General features: G+C 35.4%; 1 pseudogene; it reads left to right on the forward strand.

Annotated features, from left to right (window-relative positions):
* The window catches only part of LOC131067743 (pyruvate kinase, cytosolic isozyme-like), an 87,874-nt pseudogene extending 71,477 nt beyond the window's left edge, over positions 1-16,397 (forward strand).
* Positions 16,398-20,335: the final 3,938 nt, after the last annotated feature.

The following is a 20,335-nucleotide window of genomic DNA, read 5'->3' on the forward strand; positions in this document are numbered from 1 at the left end:
AACCTAAGGTGGAAGCAAAGAAACAACCGGTTAGGAAGGTCAGCATCAAATTACCGGCATAGAAACATGAACGTAAGGCCACATCAAAAACTACATCCGGTACTACCAAAAGGAGGAAGAAAAGTGACATTGATTTGGCACTAGAGACTAGTAATGTAACAATTATTCCACCTAAGACTTGTGGTGAAATTGTTGATGAAATTACTAAGGATGGGATGCTGAAAAATGTTAAGACTTATTATGATACATTTGAAGATGATGAACTAAGAGAGGTAGAGGAAGCAATTCTTCTATATTTAGATATCTACAAGAAAGCATTAATTGAAATAGAAAATTAAATACTGACAGAGCTATACAACATGTTAGATGCTAGAAGGTTGTTTGCAATGTAAGAAGACAAACACATTAAGATGCAAGAACTTTTAGCTATATGTGTTGGTATAACTCTAGATGAAATGGAGAAGACAATAGAGGCTTCTAATAGAAAGGATTTTAACAACAAACATAGATTAACTAGCCTGATGTTAGGAAGGATGAATGAGATAATAAAGGAAACACAAAAGGGGAGGATAAATTTTTTGGGAGAGCATAAAGGATTCTTCACTTCATCAGAGACAAAGATTGATACTATAGATACACCGGTTGAAGAGAAAGGTAAAGGAATTATGGGTACTTCACCCTTAGTTTTGAAGAATATCAAGATAGTAGATATTGAGCCACCGGTTAACACAAATATACAAACAAATATTGAGACACCGGTTAATGCTGAAAACATTGTACAAGATACTAACATTGAGGACACTTGTCCTCTGGATACTAATGTACAAGTTGAGGATATTGTTCCTAGAGAGGAACCGATAGTTGCATAGACTGCACCAAGTGGCGAAGCCACTGGTACAATTGAGGAGGCAATAAAAGTTAAATCACTAGAGAAAATAGGGGAATCTGGTAGGGAACCAGTTGCTGGCACATCATTATTGACAATTGACACTTCTCTAGTGGAAAAGAAAAACATCACAGAGATGAGTCCCACATAACTAATGATGATGGATGCTCATAAACTAATGAAGGAAGGAACAACAGACAAAGGGATTATAGATCAATCCATAACTATTTTGCTCAGATTGGTCCTAGAATGTAAGATTGAGAATGAAGCGAGCCCTTCTGACAAAGTTAAGGCTATAACAAAGCACATCTCTAAATATTCTCAATCATTACAACAGATCTCTAACCAGCAAGCACTTGAAAAATTTACTTTGGCTAAGAGAGCCGCTTTTGATCATATCATTGAGAGAGAGAAGAAAAAGATTGAGGAGAAGCCAATTTTGATAGAAAATTATTTGAAACAAGGTACTAACATATACAAGGTATGCTGCAATACAGAGATTCTAACAGTAAAAGTAGATGAAAAGATAAAAGAGATACATGACAAGATTGCTAATATTGCTAACTCTTTTGATGGACTAATTTCACTGACCACATCTATTGATGGACAAATTTTGACTTTGGAGGAGCAAATTTATTCTCTTGAAAAGGAAAGAGATAAGATCATTCAGAGAGCCAGAAGTCTCAGAGGTTTGGTGAGTCCAAGATTGGATTCACTTGGTGTACATAAGAAGGAATGCATGGATATGCTTGGTAAGCCCACATCGATAGATGTCATTGAGAAAGAATCACTTCCATATTTACTGAGTGGACTTGTATCTATCTCTGACACATTCAAAACCGGCTGGGATACTTATGTAGAGTTATTAGAGAAAGCTTACCCAAAAATCTTGAAATTGGTCAAGCTCTGGTAAGACACTTTTTTTGAGGTATTCAGTGTACAGTTATTATTCTTTGACATATTTTTTTGGGGGCATTGATGTCAAAGGGGGAGAAGTATAGATGTGAAAAAGAATGAAGGGTTGCATACATTAGGGGAAGTTACAAAGATTTTTTTGAAATTTTGGTGTATTGGAGCATTTTGCATATTCAACTCCGGGAGAGCAGGGTAGGATGAAACCGACAAGTGAAACAATGACCATTTTTCACATGAGTGTTGCCATAAATACCAAAGGGGGAGATTGTTGGCAATTGAAACTCTATTGTTTGGTTTCATTATGTTGTCATCGATGGCAACATGATTTTGGGTTTCAGCTTCATATGGTGTACAGACAAGCACTTCACAGACTCTACACTGGCACCGATACTGGTATTGGCACCAGCAGGATAGAAGATTTCTTTGGTCACTAGCAATGCAGGTTGACATGGTATGGTAAAGGTCATTGGTATTGAAGGCCGACACATCTTGGATCCGGCATCGGCAACTTCTTTTAATGTTTATTCATTTATGTTATATGGCTGACATGTAAATTTGATATTGTATATATCCTCATAAGCCGACATAAGGCATAAATTTGTATAGGGTATACAGGGGAGATTGATTAGAACATTTTGAAAAAGGAGAAGGATAGACATGAGGAATGGATATATGGATGTGATGTAATACAAAATATATCAGAGAGGCTATGTATGTGAGGAACTCATTGTAAGGGTTATTCTGGTACCGAGGTTTAGGGTTTTAACCGGAACAGACAAAGCTTAAACCGGAACTATATTTTGGCATAGGAGATGCTATATTAAGCTGTTTACACTTCTCTGGATTGTTGTCTGGAATTGTATGTAGTCAATGAGGCTCCTATTGTGATGAGCAATGTGCTCTAGGCTGTAAGCCTTCCTGCAAGTGCAGGCCCATCATTTATTGTAATATCTCTTCATATGGCCAGTTAATTGATATTGTGGGTCACAAATCCCATAGTGGGTTTTCCCCTTAAAGGTTTTCCATGTATAAATATATGTGTTATGGTTTTCATTTATGTGTTTGTATTATTGGTTGCATTACTTCTTTCAATTCTGTTTATACCGGTATACTGGTTGGTGTATGAATGTTTTGTTAAGGCTAATATCTACTTTTCTAGTATAACACTGATTCATCCCCCCCTCTTAGTGTTATTGGTTTCCAACATATAAATGATCTCGTAGTTCCCTTCACCAAATCCGATCTGCACCTAGATATCCTGCATCGATCGTTGCATCATAAATGTCAACCTTCCAATTTGCCTTGAGCCACATCCTTCCGCACTCGACGTGTGACTTTTGTAGTCGATATTTAATGTCGAACTAATCACCAACTACTATGATGATGCATGATTCATTTTCCACCTAGATTCCATGCAGTCTCTTTGTTGGCGTCTAGCTTAGCTCAGTCCACTGAGTCAGTTTAGGCTCAGTCACCGACCAAATACACTACCAGTGTTTACCTACCAGTTTATCTTACCCTACCGGTATACACTAACGAGGTAACCTTCATGCTGACTCTTCTCTGTTCTTGTGGTTGGATCACATTAGCTCGGTCACCAAACTTGCCAATCACAACATGTACCAAGAGTGAGTCATCATGCTCATCTCCATCCAATAACAACTTTTCGCTTTGCCTCTTTTCTTGCTTACAGTTGATCTAATTAATGGTCAATAATACATCTGCTTGCATATTGGTAACATCCTTGATGACTCCATGCCATCAATCTCCAACTGTTATGCACCAATCTACATCTGCATTTCAGTTGACATCAACATCCCTGTTGATATCAGCAATCCAGAGTAGGTCTATGTCTATAGATGCAAAACCCGTCCTTCTCCTTCATCAACCAGGTTCTTATCTCAACCGGTTTGTCAAAGTGACAAACTCATCACAACTTACTCTTCCTCTTCTGTCTCGGTACCTCATCATGCCTTCTCTTGTTGATCCAATGCATATCTTTCTTTTCACATGCCTGAGGCATCTTTATGTTTCACTTTGGTCATCCGGTATGAGTCTTCAATTACTTGTCTTTAACTTCTTTGTCTTATCCCAGAGGGTTATGATGTATTCCATACATGTTGTATAACCACTAACTAGTGGGAGTAGATGGACTGATGCACTTAGCTTGCCAATCTCGCGATGAAAATGGATCTTTGTCACCTATCGACCAACAATTGGTGGGAGCCGGTTGACATTACATTGCTCTCTCTGCTTCTATTATTGCACTCATATGACTCTCTTGGAATTGAGAAGATACATCTTCAACCAGACATGTGACCCAGTAGACTGCCCATTTGTCTTCCTTGCTATCTTGAGGCAACACGATTTTTGTTAGTCTTCTCTTCATCCTATGATAGCATCTTCATCTGGTGGGAGTCTTGCTGAATGTCATCAATCAAACTGCATACCAGTTGCCTGCCCTTCTTCATTAGTTCAACCTTGCTTTCTTACCGGTCACATGCTTACCGATTGGCAACAACACACTGCCAACACAGTACTCACGGGTTGACATTCATTACTCATCAGTTGACAATCTATACCGGTAACATGCTATATCAGTTGACATCAATGACAACAATACCGGTTGACATCAATGACAACACAATGTCAACATTTTTTTTTGGCTAAATCAGCTTTTTCATATCATAATGTTTTACTTGTAATCTTGATGTTTCTTCAGTTGTTTTTGATTTGGCTGAAAAGTGTAGACTGTCTGGGATTTGATTCATGCATCAAGAGGGCACAATTTTCACTAGCATTTTTGTAAACTATAATAATTATGTCTAATGCTTTGCACTCTAATTTTAATCTTGATAATTTTTCCATCATTAAGAAAACTCTTAATCAAATTAAAGGAGGTATCACTTCGCCTCATTATATTAAAAGAAATGTATATTGTTCATATTTAAAATAAAATTATCCTTGCTTCATGTCAGATTGATTCAAATGTCAAAAGCTCACTAGTTTTACCCTTGTTAGTTTTGCAGGTTTTTAAATGCAAAATCTCAAAGCCATCAAGCAGAACAAAATGAAGTTGACTCAACAAAATGCAAATGCCATACTAAGCATGGTCAAATGAAATTAGATGAATCTCTAAAAGTTTATATTTTGTCACTTCTACCTGATCTCTAAAAAACATTAAATGTATAAAATATTTCACAGCCTTGTCTTACAATTTGTAAGCTAAACATCAATTAAGATATATGAATTGAAGCATATTACTTGCTCTTATCTATACTATTCTGCTAGTTTGTTCTAAAAAGACTATGCCATGCAAGCCAAAACGATATTGTGTATCATGATCTTGTTTTGTTTCTTTAATGTGAACCAGGCACAAAATTGCACAATACAAAGTTTGCAGATCCATTTCTTATATTTGTGAATGCATCTATATATTTTTGGGCATTTACCACTGTATTATGCTTCGTAATCCTAGTCAACATGGGCGATGCAACCTTTCTTTCAATCTTGTTCAAATTAACATAAAATAGATTTCAACATTGAATATGTCTTTGAACTTTGCATCACACTCCCACCAATACCTACAATTGCAACTATAAACATACCTTTGTTACAAGTCTCAATTTCTTTGCAAATGGCAGGGACTCCAGTTGCAATGCAGCCGTTGTTTCTTATATGAATTGCTTTTGGTTTTACATGAATGTCATGTAGCTTTTTTCTTTTTAATTTTAGTTCAATGTGATAATTCATTTCTACTACCATAAGAAAAGTTAAAGGTGCTTTTCTTGTCTCCTATTTCACTTTTTGTTTGGTTTACGTTTACAGGCATGCATTTGTACTTTCCTTCATCAAATAATGCTTACATATGCATGGATATGCTGTATTTTTAAGTTTACACCTCAGCTATCATTCTTACAGTGAGCATTTCTAGCAGGTGGTGTTTGCCAATATGCTGGTCAATATTTGGTGAACAGGAGAATGCAACGGTTTCTGTCCACAGAAGTTGAGAAACCAAAGCCAAATCCTATAGGTTGAGACTTTCTGCTACATCATCTCTCTTTATTGATTTCTTTTACTCCTCATTGTCGTAAAACGAATAATATACATAAAGAGGATTATGATGACTAGACTATTGGTGCTTAACTTATTCTTAGCCATCTGTGCTTCCAATTCAATTAAATAGAGCATGAAGATTCAAATGGATTCCTTTCTAAATCGCCATATTAACATTGTTAGGAGAAAGCTTCAGAAAAATTGTGCAAAAATATTTTTAATATTTTTTACTAAAAGTATAGTTTCTAACTTTCTGGTATATATTTTTTTTTGTAGAAATTAAAAATCAAACTTGATTGGATATCATGAAATATTCTTTTTGGGATATTAAAGTTCCAAATGGAACAGTACAAATTATATTATAGCGGTAGTGCTACCAACCTGTGGGTCTAAATCTAGTTCATGTAGTGGAGAGAAAAGACTAGGCAACATTATAAGAGGCTAGTAACTAAATTAGAGAGAATAAGATGACTGATTGAGAGGAAGAACAAGGGAATAAGTGGAAGGCTTATTTGCGAAGGTATGAACAAATGACACAATTGCTCATTCAAGTGCTTTAGAATATGAATAATACAAATTGTTCCCTCAGGCCTTTCAAACTAATGGACGAGAAGGTGGTTATTCAAATCATTCAGGGACAAAAAAAAAATAATAGAACTCCACTTGGATTGCTACACAAAATAACACAACCCACGTTCTTATCTAGAGTTGAGCAGGAACAGGAAGAGGAAGACCAAATATGGAAGAAAATGACTTTGACGAATGCATAGATGCATACTCAAGAATTGATCCAGATAGAAAAAGACAGATTCCATAATTTATACAATTTAATAATGCAAGATCGAGGAATATTTTAAGAAAAGAATAAAAGAGCGAAAAAGAACATTTAGAACCATAATTTTTTAAGTAATTATTGTGTAAATAGTCTAAATTTTACTACAGAGTGGATGCTATTTGTTTTCCTACATAATGCTATCTTTAGTTATAAATGACTCTTCTAACTTTTTGAATGTTGTTAGTTGTATAGAAGTTGTACAAGAGTTGAACCAGAAAATTATCGAATCACTGGATTCTAAAAAGTTACCTCCAAATATCCTGCGAGATTCATTTCTAGAAAGGTGTAAGAACACTGAAGATGTGAAGTTGGCATTTGAGGTCTTGGAGAAGTTTCAGATTTTTGTAGTATACAAATCCTTGTGTAGTTTTAAAATTGTTGTTATCTTTTCACCAATTTACATGCTATGTAAAATTTTGTACCCAAGCATGTAAAATTGGATCAGAATCCAACACATATAGCTGGATAACTTGTTCCTGAAACTTGTTTCGGATGCAGAAAACAACAGACCTATGTCAGTATGCAAACTGGACAAAATAGATTACTAGAGTAGTTGCTTCTGCACGCATTCGTGGAAAAACTCCAGAAATTGGTATTGAACGGATGAGCCTGTAATTCTGTTGTTGGCAGCAATGGAAAAGCTCCATAAAATTTGTGTCTCCAAAGAGTTCATGTTTCTGATTGCCTTAATTGTTTGTAATCATATGGTGCTTAAGTTTTAAGTGACAGGGTTAGTGTTTGAATAAAACGAGTTGAAAAAAGTACCTTGAGATAATTTTTTTTACATGATTAAGGACTCTTTGCAGACAAATGTTTATGGACTCACGCCAGATATTGGTGCTGCCCATATTCTTCTGGTAGCAGAGGTTTCTCACTAAGGATCATTTAATTGAATTTCTAGGATTTATTTATTTCTTAGTTCTTTATAATTTGCTATCCCATGAAAATGATGTTAAATTTCTGAAACTTTATTCAAGAGAGAAAAAGAACATTGCTCTCACGAACAAAATTCTAGACACCATGAAAAAGAATTTCTTGAAAGCACACCCAAAAACTGCAGATATTGTTCTCAGGGTTGTCTTTCAAGTTTTATTTGCCCTTTTTGTCCTTCTCAGTCTGGAAGTTATTGAGTGCTTTAATTGGATCTTTGGTCATTATTAATAGTTCTAGTTATTGGTTTGAGTGCTAGCTATTGATAGGTTTGGTAACCAATGGGACAACTCTTCAAATTTGTGGCTCGATCAAATTATTGACACTAGACTTTTCTTTGCATCCCATAATCTTTTCATCCTCCTCAAACTGGGAGTTATTAAATGATGGCACTAATTGGCTTTTAGGTCATAATTGTTGGTTCAAGTTATTTGTTAGAATGCCAGCTTTTGATAAGTTTGATAACCAATGATATGATTGTTTTATGCAAGGGCTCAATCTCGCACAATCATACTTTTAGTTCAATCAAGTTCTTGTTTCTGTTGGGATTTCGTTTGCATCTCAGAATCTTTTTGATGAAAGCCCTTGTTCAACATAAATTACCTTAAAAAGAAGTGATCTGTCATGTGAAAATAAAAAGTGTAATTCTGATATCTGTTAAGGATTGTTAGGAGTAGCAACGTTTCTTGACATATATTAGACTTTAAAAGTCTTGATGAGAGTTTATTCTTTCTTGCAGGGACTTGAGATTCGAACTGGTTTCTTGAAGGATGGGAAACCATTCAAACTAAAGGAGGGCCAGGAAATCACATTAACAACAGATTATACCATTAAGGGTGATACTAGCATGATTTCCATGAGCTACCAAAAACTTGCGGTAGATTTGAGGCCTGGTAATACAATTTTATGTGCTGATGGCACAATCACTCTCACAGTGTTTACAACTGATAATACATCGGGCACTGTAAAATGCTGTTGTGAGAATATTGTTGTCCTTGGTGAACAAAAGAATGTTAATCTTCCTGGAGTAGTTGTGGATCTTCCAACACGTATAGAAAAAGATGTTGAGGACATTCTGTAGTGGGGTATACCTAATAAAATTGACATGATTGCTCTTTCCTTTGTTCGCAAGTGTTCGAATCTTGAAAATGCGAGGAAGGTATTAGGAAAACATGCAAATAATACCATGTTGGTGTTAAAGGTATGATCCTAATGGGTTCTGCTTCTTGATATGATTTTAAAAATTTGTAAAATTCAATTGTTTATCAGGGATTAAATATTTGTTTCTTAATTGTTTTCCTTACAGGATGAGAATCAGGAAGGTGTTATCAATTTTGATGAGATTTTGAAGGAGTTAGATGCATTCATGGTTGCTCATGGAGATCTTGGTATGGAGATCCCAGTGGAAAAAACATTTTTGGCACAGAAGATGATGATTTACAAATTCAACCTTCTTGGAAACCCTATAGTTATTGTCATCCAAATGTTGGAATCTATGATTAAGTTTCCTCATCCAACTTGTGTTGAAGCTACAGATGTGGCTAATGTTGTTCTTGAAGGTACTAACTATGTCATGATTAGTGGTGACAGTGCAACAGGGGCATATCTGTTAGGATAACCAATGGACAACTGAGAGGGGGGGTGTTGAATCAGTTGTCAACAAATTATGTGAATTAAAGAACTTAAAACCTTTTATCAGAATATAAGAAAACAGATAGCAGAATAAATGATAAAGCATTAAAACATAATTGAAAACTAAAGAATCAATACCATCCAACCATGACACATAACACCATGATTTGTAAGTGGAAAACCCGGTAAAGGGAAAAACCATGGTTGGAAACCCTACCCACAGTCAGATGATACTTCTGTAGAAAGTATATGATTACAATAGCGACTTGCACATGCAGGTTGGCACACTACCTAGAGCGCACTGCTCATCACAATGGAGTCTCACTGACTACAAAAGAGGTCAACCTCCTCAAAATATTTGGACAATAATCCGGAAAGAAGAACTACCTATGATAACATCAAACATTGCAGACTACAGTTCTGTTTAAGCTCAATACCGGAGGTCTAAAACCTCTTACATAAACCCAACTCGATCACCTATGATCGACCAAATCCTCTGCATAAATGATTATTGCATTATTTTCTCCTTGCCTATGATCTACAATGAGATCATACAAGCCCTGGACCTAAATAATTAGGTCAGCCACCCAAATGACAATTCAATAGATCCATTAAATAATCTTAAAATAAAATCATAAAACATGTCGGCCTAAGGCCAAAAAAACATCATCCAATCAATAAAACATCTTGAAAGTGCATCAAAAGGATCCACCAACACCTTTCATGAAACCAGTCCATAACCTAGATAGCACCGGACCTAAATTAGATCCACACATGCCAAAGCAATGACACCAATCAGTCGAGGAACTAACACAATCACCATCAGCATCTTGAATCCCTTTTAGAAGCCACACCAACACCACTTAGCATTACATCAAAGATCTTCAATAGAGCTCTGCCAGTGAAACCCTTACCGAACCTACAAAGTAGGCTTACTAGAACATAAGATAGCATCTGATCATCAAGTCAATACCAATTGACTGAAACATACTTCAGAAGCATATGAACCATTTATACAAATTTATTCCATCATTCAGATCATACCTGTGACAATCAACTGATAATCTTCCCAATCCAATCCTTCTACTGGAAGCCGATAAACAACCATAACAACTAGTGTTGACATCAATGACAAAATATCAATGCAACACATAATCAATTCCTTCATATTGCCACCAATCTCCCCCTTTGGCATTGATAGAAACACTAGATGTGAAAAACATCCAAGTGCCAATAAATGCCAAACAAGTCTCCCCCTATGGAAGACAACCAAAAATCTCCCAAGAAATGATATTGCAATAAAGGTTTGAACCAAATCTGAATCAAAAGACCAAATACCGCCAAACTCACCGCCACACTCCCCCTAAGGAGTGCAATGAATCTAAAAAATAAATAGCAATATTTTTTCACATATATACCTCCCCCTTTGACAACAATGCCAAAGATATGATATAGATATCAAACAAAATATGAAAACTCAATCTCAAGGCCCTGACTACTCCCCTTGAGTAGTAGCATTATTTCATCAATCTAGAGTAAAAGATATCTCTGATAATGCATATTGGACTGATGCACATCTACATCATTTAAGTCTCTATCGGAGGGGTAGAAACCCCCAACATGTCTCTCAAATGCTCAAATGATTCCCAGGACAAAGGTTTAGTGAAGATGTCTGCTATCTGTTCTTTAGTGTTCACATAAACCAATCTAACTTCTTTTGCTTCCACCATTTCCTTCAAAATGTTATACTTGATTGATATATGCTTAGTCTTGGAGTGAAATAATGGATTCTTTGATATGTCAATAGTTGCAAAGTTATCACAATGTATAACAACCAGATCATTACAACTCACTTGTATATCCTGCAACATCTGCTTCATCCATAGAACTTGAGTGCAATTAGTTGCAGCTGCAACATATTTAGCTTTAATAGTAGATAAAGAAATGCATGACTGCTTCTTGCCAATCCATGAAACCAACTTCTTCCCAAGAAAGAATGCTCCACCAGATGTGCTCTTCCGGTCATCAACATCACCTACCTGATCTGCATCTATATATGCACATAAAGTAAATTCATCATCTTTAGGGTACCATAAACCATATCCAGTTGTTCCTTGCAAATACTGGAATATTCTTTCTATTACACTTTCATGATTTTCTCTTGGATTACTTTGAAATATTGATACAATACTGACTGCATTCATTATATCCGGTCTAGTCCGAGTTAAATATAGAAAACCACCAATCATGGATTTATATCTTGTAGGATTTACTGGAGGGGATACATCTTTAATTGACAATTTTTCACTTGTAACCATAGGAGTACTAACCGGTTTGGAATTTTCCATACTAAATTTCTTCAATAATTCCCTTAGATACTTAGTTTGACAGATAAAGATGCCTTTGTCAGTCTGAGTAATATGCAAACCTAGAAAAAACCTTATTTCTCTAGTCATAAACATTTCAAATTCACTCTTCATATTATCAGAGAATTTCATGCACAATTTTTCTTCACCTCCAAAAATGATATCATCAACAAAATACTTCAATAATTAGAATATCATCGCTAGTGATCTTATAATATATGTTACTGTTAGCATTACCTTCTGTAAAATCAAGCTTCAAAAGATACTTATCCAACCTTGCATATCAAGCTCTAGGAGCCTATTTTAATCCATATAGGGCTTTCCTTAATTTGCAAACCATATTTTTGTCATCTATCAGGAAAAATCCATTAGGTTGCTTAATAAAGACCTCCTCTTCAAGTTCTCCATTAAAAAATACACACTTAACATCCATTTGATAGATCTTGTAGTTCTTATAAGCTGCATAAGCAAGAAATAGTCTAAGATCTTCAATTCTAGCTACCAGTGTAAAAGTTTCACCATAATCAATTCCTTCCTTCTGAGAATATCCTTTGTAGACCAATCTAGCCTTGTTTCTTACAAATTGTCCATCCTCATTCAGTTTGTTTCTAAAAAACCCATTTAGTTCCAATGACATTCTTATTTTCAGATTGGGGAACCAAAGTCCAAGTATTGTTCTTTTCTATTTGATCTAATTCATCTTCCATAGCTTTCATCGAACATTCATCTTTACAAGCTTCAATTACTGATGCTGGTTCAATCTGAGAAATGAAACATACCTCTTGATTTTCCAATCTTCTTCTTGTCATAACTTCCTTGTTTTTGTCTCCAATGATCTAATTTTCAGAATGATTTAGCATTACATACCTTGGTGTTTTCTGATTTCCAGGTTCTCTATGCTACTCTTCAGTTACAGTTGAGTTTTCTGATGATGCCAGGGTAACTAGTTCAACATTCTGTTCTAGTACAGGCATTATTGGATTAGTTATAATCATTTCCATTGCTAGTTCTCTGTCATAAGATTTAGCTTGGTCTTTGTGCTGCTCATCCACTTTCACATTAGTGCCTTCCACAATTCTCTACAATCTTTTGTTATAACATCTATATGCTTTTCTCTTAGTTGAATAACCAAGAAATATTCCTTCATCACATCTAGGGTCAAAATTTCCAATGGAATCATCTCTTTTGATATAACACTTACTTCCAAAGATTCTAAAATACTTAAGAGTAGGGGAATGACCAAACCATAATTCATAAGGTGTCTTGCCAGTATCTCCTTTGATATGAACTCTGTTTAATGTATAAACCACTATACTTATTGCTTCTCTCCAGTAGATATGAGGCAAATTAGCTTCCATCATCGTGGTTCTTGCTACATCCAAAATGCTTATGTTCTTTCTTTCCACAATGCCATTCTGCTGAGGTGTTCAGGGTGCAGATAACTGTCTCCTAATGGTATTTTTCTCACAATAGCTATTGAATTAACTGGATGTGAATTCACCAACTTGATTTGATCTCAAACACCTGATTTTCATCCCCGTCTCTATCTCAACCATAGCTTTAAAGATCTTGAATTTCTTAAAGGATTCATATTTCTCCCTTAGAAAAAAGCAACCCACATCATTCTAGAATAGTCATCAATGATTAACATGAAATATCTATCTCCTTGAGAGTTGCTTATATTAGTAGGACCACATAGGTCAATATGAATCAAATCAAGAATATCATTAGATTTATCAGGTATGCTCTTAAAAGAAGTTCTGATTTGCTTACCCATTTGAGATTCCTTACATACCGAATTATGAGGCTTCACAATCTTAGGTAAATACCTAACTGCCTTAGTTGAATTGATCTTTACAATGCAATCAAAATTTGCATGACACAAACTCTTATGCCATAGCCAAATTTCGTCAATATGTGCAATCAAACATATTTTTTCACTGGAGTTCAAATGAAAGATGTTACCTTTTGTCTGTGTATTGGTTGCTATCTCCAATCCTAATTTGCTAATGATTTGCACTTTCCATCCTTGAATTGTCATTGAAATCCTCTATCTACCAACTGTCCTACACTTAAAAGATTATGCTTCAGACATTCAACATAATAGAAATTTTCAATGTTATGCTTACCATCCAATGAAATGGTTCCTCTTCCTTTGATCATGCATGCTTTGTTATTACCAAATCTGACTTGACCACCATCAAATTCTTGAAGGGTTAGAAATTTTATTTTGTCTCCTTTCATATGATGAGAACATCCACTTTCTATTACCCATTCATCTTTGTCTTCAACTTTTGCTACAAGGGCCTTTTCCTCATTTTTGATAACTGGTTCCGGATCATCTTCCTTCATAGCATAAAATACCCAGTCTCTTCCATTGCTAAATCCACTAGCTGAATCTCTTACTAGTTCTTCCTCCAAGTCATCAGTTACTCCTTCCTCATCGACATAGTAGCATGATTTGTTTTTGTTTCTCCTATACTTATGCTTGATCTGATATTCTGAGTTAGGCTTAAAAGATCTTCTTGCTCTTTCTTCCAATTTTGAATTCCTTTTCGGACATCTAGATGCAAAATGACCTATCTTATTACATGCAAAACATTTGAAAGGAGATTTTCCTTCATACTTACTTCCCATTGGACCTTTAGGTATCCTACTAGAAAACAGGGCTTCAAGTTGCTCAAGCTCTTCATCTTCTTTCCTAATCTCTTCCAATTCCTTTGCATACCAAACTTTCCAATCTTGCTCACCGGTTGATGATGTAGATGCCTTAAATGCAGTATCAATCTTTGTAGCTCTTGGAGGACCAAATTATTCAAGCTCAAAATAAGATATCTTCCTAGCAAGAGTATCTCTATTGACAGAAGAATTCATCGTGGTTCTTAGCTCATTAATTGTTGTTACCTTCATCTTATATGCCAGTGGCAAAACCCTTAATACTTTTGAAACAATGTCTTCCTCACTCAGAGATCCACCACAACACTGAATTCCTAATACAATTTCATTTACCTTTCCATGAATGTAGAAATTCTTTCATCTTCCTCCATCTTAAATTTTTCATATCTTACCTGGTAACATTCAATTTTTGCAATTTTAACAGTGGGATCACCTTTATTTAGTATCCAACTTGTCCCATATAGCTTTTGCCGATGATTTATCCTAAATTCCCATGATCTATTGATCTGATAAGGTGCTTAAGAGGGCTTCTCTAGCTTTGTAGTCATTTTCAATATTCTTTTCCAAGTCTATTGATGTAGGATTGCCAGATGTTGGATCATGAGGAGTGTAACCTTTTTGAGTTATTTCCCAAATTTCCTTTCCAATGCATCTTAAATGAGTCTCCATCTGAATTTTCCATACTCCATAGTTTGTTCCATCAAGCCTAGGGCCATCCTTCCGGTAAATAGTAGTTGAACTATAAGTTGCCATAGGATATTCCTCAAGTGGTAAGGCTTCTGCAAAGAGAGGACTAGGTTATGATACCAATTGTTAGGATAATCGGTGGACAACTGAGAGGGGGGTGAATCATTTATCAATAGATTATGTCATGGATGAAGCACTTCAAACCTTTTACCGGAATAACTGATAAAGCATTAAAGAATAATTGAAAACCAAAGAATCAATACCATGCAACCATAACACATAACACCATGATTTGATGTGGAAAACCTTGTAAAGGGAAAAAACATGGTGGGAAACCCTACCCACAATCAGATGATACTTCTGCATAAAGTATATGATTGCAATAGGGGCCTGCACATGTAGGAAGGCACACTACCTAGAGTGCACTTGTCATCATAATGGAGTCTCACTAACTACAAAAGAGGTCAACCACCTCAAAATATTTGGAGAACAATTCAAAAAGAAGAACTTCCTATGATGTTATCAAGCATGCCAGATTATAGTTCTGGTTAAGCTCAATATTGGAGGTCTAAAACCTCTTACATAAACCCAACTTGATCACCTATGATCGACCAAATCCTCTGCACAAATGATTATTATATTATTCACTCCTTTCCTATGATCTACAATGAGATCATACAAATATTTATACAAGCCCTGAACCTAAACAATTAGGTTGGCCACCCAAATGATAATTCAATAGATCCATTACATAATCCTGAAATAAAATCATAAAATATGCCAGCCTAAGGCCAAACAAACATCATCCAATAAATAAAACATCCCAGAAGAGCATCAAAAGGATCCACCAATATATTTCATGAAACCGGTCCATAACCTAGATAGCACCAGACCTCAATTAGATCCACACATGCCAAAGAAATGACACCAATTAGTCAAGGCACAAACACAATCACCACTAGCATCCTGAATCCCTTTTAGAACCCACACCAACACTACTTAACATTACATCAAAGATCTTCAATAAAGCTCCATCGGTGAAACCCTTACCAGACCTACAAAGAATACTTACTAGAACATAAGATAGCATCTGATCATCAAGTCAATATTGACTGACTGAAACATACTTCAGAAGCATATGAACCATTCATACAGACTTATTCCATCATTCAGATCATACCAGTGATAATCAACTGATAATCTTCCCAATCCATTCCTTCTACGGGAAGCTGGTAAACAACCATAACAGCTAGTGTTGACATCAATGACAAAACATCAATGTAACACATAATCAATTCCTTCATATTGCCAACAATATCCTAAGTTGGTAGTGAAGATCATGTCGCATATATGTATAGAAGTTGAATCCTCATTCAACTATAGTAAACTATTTGGACAGAATGTGCAAGCATAGTAAACTGTCTAGACTATAGTAAACTATTTGGATAGAATGTAAATTATTTGGACAAAATGTGCAAGCATAGATTAGACATACAAACTGTTTGGACAAAAAGTCTCACAAATATTTATTTAGTTTTATCATCAATTCTTCTTTTTAATTTTTATGATCTTTTACAGATACTGAAGAATGAAAAATTACCCTTGTTTGCATAATAAAATAACCATTACTTATATAGTACTTGTATGTGTGTGTTAAAATAATTGCAAAAGGAAATTTTCAAAAATAATTGCAATGAATCTATAGCTAAAACAAAACACTATACTTACTACCAATTAATGGAAACCGATAAATAAAAATAACTAAATATACTACATATGGACGGAAATCAGTGAATAAAAATGACTAAATATGCTACCAATTGACGGAAATTAATGATTACAATGACTTAATAAATGACCGCTAACAACAATCAATGACTGAATAAATGACTAAATAAATGACTAAAGTAATGACTAAATAAATGACTTCCATGATTAAATTAATAACTAAATAAATCACTACCATGACTAAATAAATGACTAGTTAACGACAATTAATGACTAAATTAATGACTAAATCAATGACTAAATTAACGACTAAATCAATGACTAAATCAATAACCAAATCAATGACTAAATCAATTACCAATTTGATCAATCAAAATAACCAATAAATTACTAAAATAGTTTAGTCATAAATTTGGTCGTGTTATAAATGACCAATAATAAACTACTAATGGTCATATGACCTATATTAGTCATTTATATTCAATTTTTAGTAGTTTTTAAAGTCATATATTGTTGTTTTTGTACTAGTGTTTGGTAGGAACTAATCTACCTACCCAAACCAATTTACCTGTTTCTTAACCTATAAACATGGTAGTCCCATGGGGGGTAGTTATTGGACCACTCAATTTGATAGGGCCTTTACATGATCTTCCTAAAGGTTCAGGAAAAATTATACCTAAGTTTAGGGGTGATGGGAAGGTCACACTAGAGGAACACATGCATACATTTTTGGGGGCCTGTTCAATCTTGGGAGTTTAACATGAAGATGTTGTAGTCAAACTTTTTGTGGACTCTTTAATAGAAGCTGCAACAAATTGGTTTTATCATTTGCCTAATGGTACTATCAATAACTGGAATACCTTGAAAATTAAGTTTGAAGAAAGATTAAAAACCACTAAGAATGAGTATGTGTTGGTTTCTCAGTTATCTACCATGAAGAAAGAACTGCATGAGTCTATGCAGGATTTCATAGCAAGATTTAACAAGTTGGTGAGCCAGATTCCAGCCAAAGTAGCACCAAATGGTCATATTTTGAAATTGTTCTTTATCAACAGTTTATCCTCTGATGTTAGTTTTCTCATCAGGAGAAACTTGCAAGCTGACTTAGTAGTAACTCAATGAGAGGCCATTTCAATAAAAGATGACTTGATTACTTCAATAAAATAGAAAAAATAACTACAAACTAGTAAGGCACCAAAAGCTAGTTCTACTGATCCAGTAATTTAAAGATTAGCTAGTGATATTATCACTTTGAAGAGGAAAATGCCTAAAGGTCCTTAACAACCTTTTATCAAGATTTATCAAGATCATCAACATATCCATTAAGTATCACTGGTCCTTCTCAAAGACTAGCCATATAAGGTCCTTCCTCTTCAGAAAAAGGAAATCGGATGGTATGTAATTTTCATCTGACTATTCATCATGATGGTGCATCTTGTCTAGAGATGAGCAGAGCCATACAAATGCTCACCATAGGTAAACAAGAAGTGTATCAAGTTGAAGAACCTGCACCCTCAAGGGATGCAAATGTGAGTTTCCTTGAATATGAGTCTAATGTAGAGGGACAAGATTTGTTCACATAGATAGACAATACGAATTACATGGTACTCACTCGCAGTCATTATGAACACAAGAAGGAATCAAAAGGTAAGTCTAACACTGATAACAATGCCTCTCATCCTAAGTATATCATGACTAGAGGATCTTTCTCTAGTTCCAAGAAGACATAAATGAGCCAAGCTAAGAAGCCTGTTGAGGTACCTTCTATTGCTGTTAGTGATACTTATCCTAATTCCTCTGATATAATTGAATCATGTAAAAATACAAAGATATAAATTACTCAGGCTGTATATCATAGATTATATCCTTCCAAATTGGACTGGCTTGTTAAGTTCATCAGATCTAAGTCTTCAATACAATCTATATCACTGCTCAAGTTATTGAAGATAATCCTTTGATTAATATTGATCCCAATTGTCTCAATTTTTCTCAAGAGTTGAAACCCTCGATACAACAAACCCTTTCGTGAAGTCTGAACCTTTCTATGTGTCTTTGTTCATTGTTGGTTTCAAATTTAGTAATTGTGTGATTGATTCTGAAGCCTCTAATAATGTGATGCCATCCCAAGTAGCTAAGACTTTAGGTTTGACCCTTACCTCCTCGAGTGGAAGATGTTTCTCAATGAATTATTCTTAGGTGCCCATAATAGGTCAAGTTAAAGATGCTCAAGTGGCTTTAGCTTTCCATCCCTCTAAGAGACTCAAGCTTACCATCTTAGTTGCAGACATTCCAACAAGTTATGGAATGCTTTTAAGTCAAAGTTTCTGTAAAGATCTTGGGGGAGAGATTCAGATGGACTAGTCTTATGCTACTATTCCAATAAATGGCAAGAAGGTTAGATTGGAACTTGAGCCAAAGGCCAAATTTACTGTGATGAAATCAGATGATCCTAGGCCAAAAATCTTGTATGTAGAAACTGGTCTTGGTACCTATATGTGTAACTCTTCCGAAGGCATTAGCAATTGTTTAATTTATGATGAATTAAAAGATGAATTGTGGACTATGGAATTTGATTGCAGTTGTTCCTCCTTTGGATTTGGTGCTAGAGTTGTTCTTATTGCTCTAGATGGTTGTGAATTTCATTTGGCTTATAAGTTAGAATTTGAAAACAAAAACAACACTTTTGAATATGAAGCTCTTTTGCTTGGTTTGGCTGCTAGAAAAGAAAGAAGGATTAAACAATTAAGAGTGAAAGGAGATGCTCAACTTGTTGTGAGACAAATCTGAGGCCAATATGCTGTGAAAAATGAGAGACTAAGACATTATCAGAATAGGGTCTGGGATTGTATTGAAGATTTTGAAGCTTTCACAATAGAAGTTGTCCCTAAAATACAAAATACCAGAGCTGATTCACTGTTTGTATTTGCATCACTCTTGTTACCTCATCTTGACTTTAAGGACAAAATATACAACATTGACGTTGTGTGTAGGTCGAATGTCCCATATAATGTTAACCACTAGAAAGTGTTTAACAATGATAATTTTAGGTCTTCAACATGAGTGGGAGTGAGAAAGGTTCTGCGGCTAGGGTTTCTGCAGGAGATGAGTCTATAGGGAAGGAAAATGACGAGGAGGAGGATGGCCAGAAGTTGGGGGAACGTGTTGCCCTCCCTCCTCCTTTCTGGCTCCTTGATGGATGGCCAAAGGTTTAGTTGTCCTCTGTGGAAGACACCCTTTCCTTTGTGAGTGTTTGGTTTGGGAACGGTGGCACTTTTCTCTAGGCTGCCATGTTTCTATGTGTGGATTTTTCCCTTCGGTCTAGTCTCTATGTCGCAGATGTGGGATAAGTCTAATAGAGTGTTTGGTCATATTTTTGGGTTTGGCCCTATTTGGGGTTTGTGTTCAGATGCAGTGGCTGTGATGTTGGATGTCTTCAGGAGTTTAGTTGATGATAGAGAGTTGTTCTCTCTCTTTTGGTAATTCCAGATCTTGCCTTGTCCATTGGGGCTATGGGTTTTTGCCTCTACTCCCAACACAATGAAGATTCTCTCGATAACAGATAGGCCTTGTAGCTGTTGAACTAGTTCTCCATGTTATGCGGAGGCTTGTGGTTTGTGTTGTAGG

Source organism: Cryptomeria japonica, chromosome 9, assembly GCF_030272615.1.
Source record: "Cryptomeria japonica chromosome 9, Sugi_1.0, whole genome shotgun sequence".
Taxonomy (NCBI): domain Eukaryota; kingdom Viridiplantae; phylum Streptophyta; class Pinopsida; order Cupressales; family Cupressaceae; genus Cryptomeria; species Cryptomeria japonica.